This window comes from Echinops telfairi, unplaced genomic scaffold (assembly GCF_000313985.2).
Source record: "Echinops telfairi isolate 266 unplaced genomic scaffold, ASM31398v2 ScPeMD7_7407;HRSCAF=8445, whole genome shotgun sequence".
Taxonomy (NCBI): Eukaryota; Metazoa; Chordata; class Mammalia; order Afrosoricida; family Tenrecidae; genus Echinops; species Echinops telfairi.
In genome coordinates this window covers 1,136,240-1,142,634 of record NW_022111307.1, presented here as the reverse complement: position 1 = coordinate 1,142,634, position 6,395 = coordinate 1,136,240, and positions in this window count along the sequence as shown.

Genomic DNA, 6,395 nt, shown 5'->3' with positions numbered 1-6,395 from the left:
GAATGTACAAATGTGCTTTACACAATTGATGTATGTATGGATTGTGAAAAGAGTTGTATGAACCCCCAATAAAATTAAAACAAAACAAAACAAAACAAAAAATCTATTAAAAGAAAAAGAAAAAAGAACGTGTTGATTTCAGGTAAAAAGATATTTCTTTGAGATCATCTATTTAAAGTTTTCTAAGATATATAAGGAATTTAGTTACTAGTCTATACATTAAAGGGAGCCCTGGTAGCATGGTGGTCAAATAGCTTCAAGTGAAAAGATCAGAAGTTTGAACCTCCAGCCATATGCAGAAGTAAGATGTGGCAGTGTGGGTCTCTAGAGCTTACAGACTTGGGAACCCTATGTGGGAATGCTACTCTCTCCTAGAGTGTCACAACGAGTCAGAGGCCACGTGATGACTTCAAACACATATTATGCCTGTTATTAATAACAGTGATGTTCTTTGACATCTCTGAAAGCTCTCATTAGTCACCTCTGATTACACAAAGTCCAATGAAATTTAATTATTTAAGCTTTTGCCATAAGCAAGATGTATGCGCAATGTTGCTGGTAATGAGTCTGAGACAGGTGCCTTCCCTGCCCTTGTGAATCAGACACAAGATGTGCAGCATGCGCAGTGTAAGAGCTTGGATCTTGACTCAATATTAGCTGAACCACACAAGACGTTTTCCTTGTGTGTTCTGTTTCCTCATCCATAAAATGAGGAGGGTGAGTATGATTACTTCAGGGTCCCTTCTAGTCTTAGCTGTGATTTTTCTAATGATCTAACAGAAAAAGTAATTGTGATAATACAAGGTAGACATTTATATCGCTTAATGACATCAGAATCACATAACCTGGAGTTCAATGGACAGGTTGAGATTATGAATCCATTACTTCCTGAGTGAATATAAGTTAAAAGATGACTCTCCGCATTTGTGCTTCATCCATAAAATGCCTGTTAATAACAATAGTAGCTAATTCTTATGATTGCCAGGATAATGAAAAGAGATACTACTGCATAAACAATTAGTGCAGTCCATGGTTAATTATAAGTGATGAGCACAAATGTCTTAGTCTCTTAATTCAAGGAGAGATTAGACAAATTTTAAAATCATAATGTGCCTCACAAAGAAAATAGCACCTGAGAGAAAGCTTAAGCTGAAAGACTACCACAGTAAGAACAAGAAATAAGAGACAAGAGACAGAGTAGATTTGTCTAAGAGAGGTTAGAGCAAACAAAGTTTCCACATAAGTGTAACACAGAACGTCAAATACAATAGAGGTTTTAGCCTTTCAGCTAGTGATGTCATTGTGTGTGATGTCATTCAATTTCACTGCCTCTCTGTAGACAAATCAGTTGAAATTGTTTCACTGAGAAATTCCAAGAAGTAAAGTGACTTGCTTCAGAGTTTCAGCAGAGAACCTTTGTAGTGTGATGATAATTCAAGTATTGTGTCATCCTCTTCAATGGTGAATAAGGACCTTACCTCGGAATCCTACTAGAGGAAAGTAGTGAGTCAGGATTGGGGGCAGGTGCTAGGTAGAGTAGCAGTCTGTCCCTGGATGTTTGCCAGTTTTCACCTCAGAAAGACGTTGATTGTCATGACTCACGGGCTCTCAGAGTTTCCATTGGACACTTGCCTGTGTAATGCTTTGTTTCGGCTCCAAAGCCTGATTCTTCCACTCCTAGCTCTGTCATGTTGAATACATCATTGAACACATGGTTCTCAGCTTTCTGTAAAAAGGTGACATGATGCCTTTGAAACTATACCTTTTAATAAAATTGAAGTAATAAATGATAATTAAGTACTATTATAGTGAAAATGTAAACAGAGAACTTTGTTAATTCTCAAAAATATGGTATATAGACATTTTATTCATTTGAAGTACTTGTTTTTAGATACTGTTGAGTTAATTCCAACACATAATAATTCTGCCTACAACAGAAAAAAACACTACCTGGTCCCGTACCATCCTCATAGTTGTTATGTTTGAGCTAATTATTGTAGCCACTGTGTTAATCTGTATCTTGAAGGTATTCCACCTTTTCACTGACCACCTACTTTATCAAGCACATCGTCCTTCTCCAGGGACTGGCTGTAATATGTCTAAAGTATGTGAGACAAACTCTTGTTATCCTTGCTTCTAAAGAAGCCTCTGGCTGTACTTCTTCTAAGACATACCTATTTTTCCTTCTAGTAGTCCATGATATTTTCAATGTTCTTCACCAACACCACAATTCAAATGCATCAGTTCTTCTCTGGTCTTTATTTTACTTTTCTTTTTTCAAAAATGTTTTATGGGCATATAATCCACATATCATACAAGTCAATAGTTCAATTTTAACAAGAATAATTGTCCGATTATTACTCCAATCATTTTTTTGAACAGTGTTCCATGGTTAAATCACTTTTTAAAAGTTGTATAATCACCATCAGTTCCATGACTGTAACTTTTTTTTAAATTGGGGTTCTCTTACAAATCTTATAATAATTCATTATTCAATTGTAGTAAGCACACTTGTACATATGTTGCTAACAACATTTCCAAAATATTTTCTTTCTACTTGAGTCCCTAGTATCAGCTCCTCTTTATCCTCTCCCTCCCACATCCTCCCACCCTCATGAATCCTTGATCAATTATATATTATTATTGTATTTGGTGTCCACTGTCCATTCGCTTCCTTCACCCACCTATTATTCATTCCCCTCAGGGGGAGGAGGCTATATATCCAACCTTATGATGGGGTCCCCCTTCTCCCCACAACCATTCCCCTAATCATGATATCACTACTCCCGCTACGGGTCCTGAGGGTTTTGTCTGTCCTGAATTCCATGTTTCCAGAGCTCTGATCTGTATCAGTATGTGTACTCTGGTCTAGCTGGATTTACAAGGTAGAATTGGGTCATGGTGGTGGGGGTGGGAAGCATTCAGGAACTAGAGGAATGATGTATGTTTCATTGGTGCTATACTGCACCGTGGTTGAATCATCCTTTCTTGTATCCATTCTGTGGAGGGATGCCCAATTGTCTACAGATTGGCTTTGGGTCTCCACTCTAATCCCCCTCTTTTACATCAATATAATTGTTTGTTTTGGATCTTTTGGATCCTGTCTATACCTCATGATCACACAGGCTGCTATACTTCTTGCATGTGGGCTTAGTTGCTTCCTGCTAGATGGCTGCTTATTTAACTCCAGGCCTATAAGACCCCAGACACTATATTTTCTAATAGCCAGGCACCATCTTAACCACATTTGTTTATGCACCCAATTTGTCTTCAGTGTTTGTGTTGGGAAGGTAAGTATCAAAGAGAAACAGGTTATTAAAACAAAGTGTTTTTGTATTTAGGGAGGCCTTGAGTAGAGGCCCAAAGTCCATCTGGTATCTTAATATTTACATATACATATATGTACATTGATCTCTATACCTCTATACCTATTATTATAAATTAATATATTTACATACATACATGATTATAGCTATACCTCTATAAATAGTTTTGGCATCCTGGTTCTTTCCTCTATTTCCTTTCAACTTCCCCTTGTCCCACTATCATGCTCACCCTTCATTTGTCTCTCAACAATTCCTCTTGGATACATTGCACTTGATCAAACCCCACCAGACATTATATGCCCTCCTTGTCATTGATTTTAGAGCTCTTGGTGTTCTCTTATTTCTGAGTTTGTTGGCACCCCGCTCCCCATTCCTGCTCCGTCCTCTCCCATATCACACCCCTCACCCCCCCCCCCCCCCCCCTGGAATGCCAGTCCTGTTGTCTTCTCCTCGTGATTGTTTGTCCTGCCTGGCTTATATAGATAGACATAGGGCAAAAGAAAAAACAAAAACAAAAAACCGAAAGAGAGTTCTAGGTCTGTCTGCTGACTCTTACAGGTATTTTCCAATTGGGTCTGCTGAGGTGCCAAGCCCTCCCCTGAGTCAGAAATCTGTTTTCAGGATTCCTCAGAGACTTGGTTACTTTGCTCCTCTTGCTGGCCTGTTGCTCTCCCTTCACGTTTCATCCCGCTGTGTGTCCACACACAGACTAGGCACATTTCCTGCCCAGTGTCTCCAGTGCTGTCCCCCGTAGCATTATGGGTCAGTAGTGAGGGAATGGGATGTTGTCCCCGGGGCTTGGTGGGCCATGATGACAAGATGAGATACTCTCTCTCCCTCTCCCTCTCCCTCTCCCTCTCCCTCTCATTCTCCCTCTCCCTCTCCCTCTCGCTTTTAGTTTACACCCTTGTGGTCTGGACAGACCTGCCAGTCTCCCCGGCTATATTCAGTACTGTCCTCTGTATTGCATTCTTCTGGGGAGGAGGTCAACATGGTTTGGGTTCGGCCTGGCGCAGTTGTCCTCTCTGTTGGTTTGATGCTCCATGCCTGTATGTTGCCTTCAAGACTTGGTGCTCTGGGATGGGGTCTGGTTTCTCTCTCCCTTTCCTGTGAAGACATAAACTGTAACATAAACATGGGGAGAGTTGGAGGAAATTATGCTAAGCAAAGTTTGCCAAGCACAAAGGGACAAGTATAACATGAGCCCACTGAAGTAACATCAAAAAGTACAGTGGGCATAGAGAATAAGCTACGTACTGCATAAATCCCGTGTCAAGGCCCAGGCACTTTGGCAGGGTCTGGTTGTGATAAGAGATGTAAGAGTCTCCAATAAAAGTATAAAAAACGAGGAAGAAAGCATATTTGTGATGAAAAAGTCATTAACTTTGAAAAATTCTATCATGTTATCTCCAGCTTCATTTCTATCACTAAGGCCATATTTTCCAACTATTGTCTCTTTCTCTTTGTTTCCAAACCTTGTATTCCAACTACCAATACTTGTCAATGAGTCTTGATTGTATATTTCATCAACCACAGACTAAAGAAGGTCTTAGAATTCTCCAATCTTTCATCACCAGTTTTTATTGGGTGATGAGCAAATTTGAATATTGTTAACTGGATTTCCCTGATGTGTATAGGTATTATCATATCTAGACAGCACTGTCCTTCTAGACAGATCTTGAAATGTTCTTTTTGAAAATGAATACAATGCCATTTTTCTTGACTTTGTCATTCTCACGATAGTAAACCACAGATAATCTGATTCAAAATTGCCAACACCAGTTCATTTCAGCTCACTGATGCCTAGTATTTTGGTCTTTATGTGTTCCATCTCATTTTTGACAACTGCCAATTTTTCTTGATTCATACTTCATGCATTCCATGCTTTGCTTGTTAACACACACATGCAACTATATATTTCCATTTTGAGTCATATCCCATCAGTAAATGACGGCTTTGTAAGCTTTAATCCAATAGAGCACAGTTCTTCCTCAGTGGTATATTGAGGGCCCGCTAACCTGAGGGCTCATGTTCTGGCACAATATCTGACAGTATTCTGTTGCTCTTTATACATTTTTAAAGTATATTTAACAATGTTCCACTGCTATTCATAAAAAAATCTTGTGGTTAATACAATGAATCATATTCCTTCTTTGTAATCTATTCTTAGTCTGGAAGCTCTGCTGAAAACGATTCGCCTTCATGGACCCTGCTGATATTTGAGATACTGGTGACATATTTCCCACTATTACCACAACATGCAACCATCACAGTGCAACAAACTGACAGAGAAATGGTAACTGGCTGCCTAGGTAATGGGGTGAATTTAAATTCTTCATTTGGGGGTCTGTATGTGGATGGTCTTTCCAAAATTGACAAATCCGTTGGACAATCTTTAAACTACCACCTTTTTTCCTACTATACTGTACAGCCCCTATTTCCCCCACTTGAAAAATATTTGAGGTGTACTTTGGACTATAGCCAGTTATCTAGGAAACCAATTCTAGTACTTTCTGTTAAAATACCTTGTCTCTGTAAAACAGAATATACATATTCCAAACAAACTATGTTAGTACTTGACAATATTAGAAGGACCTGTTTAGAATGCTCACAGTAAACATATATCTTTATTTATCAAAATAGATAAACAGTAAACATATATCTTTATTTATCAAAATCAATAAAAATAGCCATATACTCCCTATTTCCATGGGGATTAGATTATTGATAAAATTGGAAAATGAAAAACAACCTGGAGTGTAAGTCTCAACAATTATATCACCACAGAAGTTTGTCTTTTGTGCATTTACAAGTATAGTGGAAAAGTCAGGCCTTTGCTCCCAAGTTGCTTATTAGATGCCTATCACAAATGCTCATTAATGCAATATAATCTCATCCTGCCTTTACTTTTTTCAAGCTGCCACCCTGTCCCTTATTTAATCAATTTTTACTGATTGTTTAAGAACCAAATCAACCATTGTATCTTCCATTAATCCTTTTGTCATAATCTCACAGTGATAATAAATTCATAATTATTCCCCAATTAATGATTTTGAAATAATTTCCAGA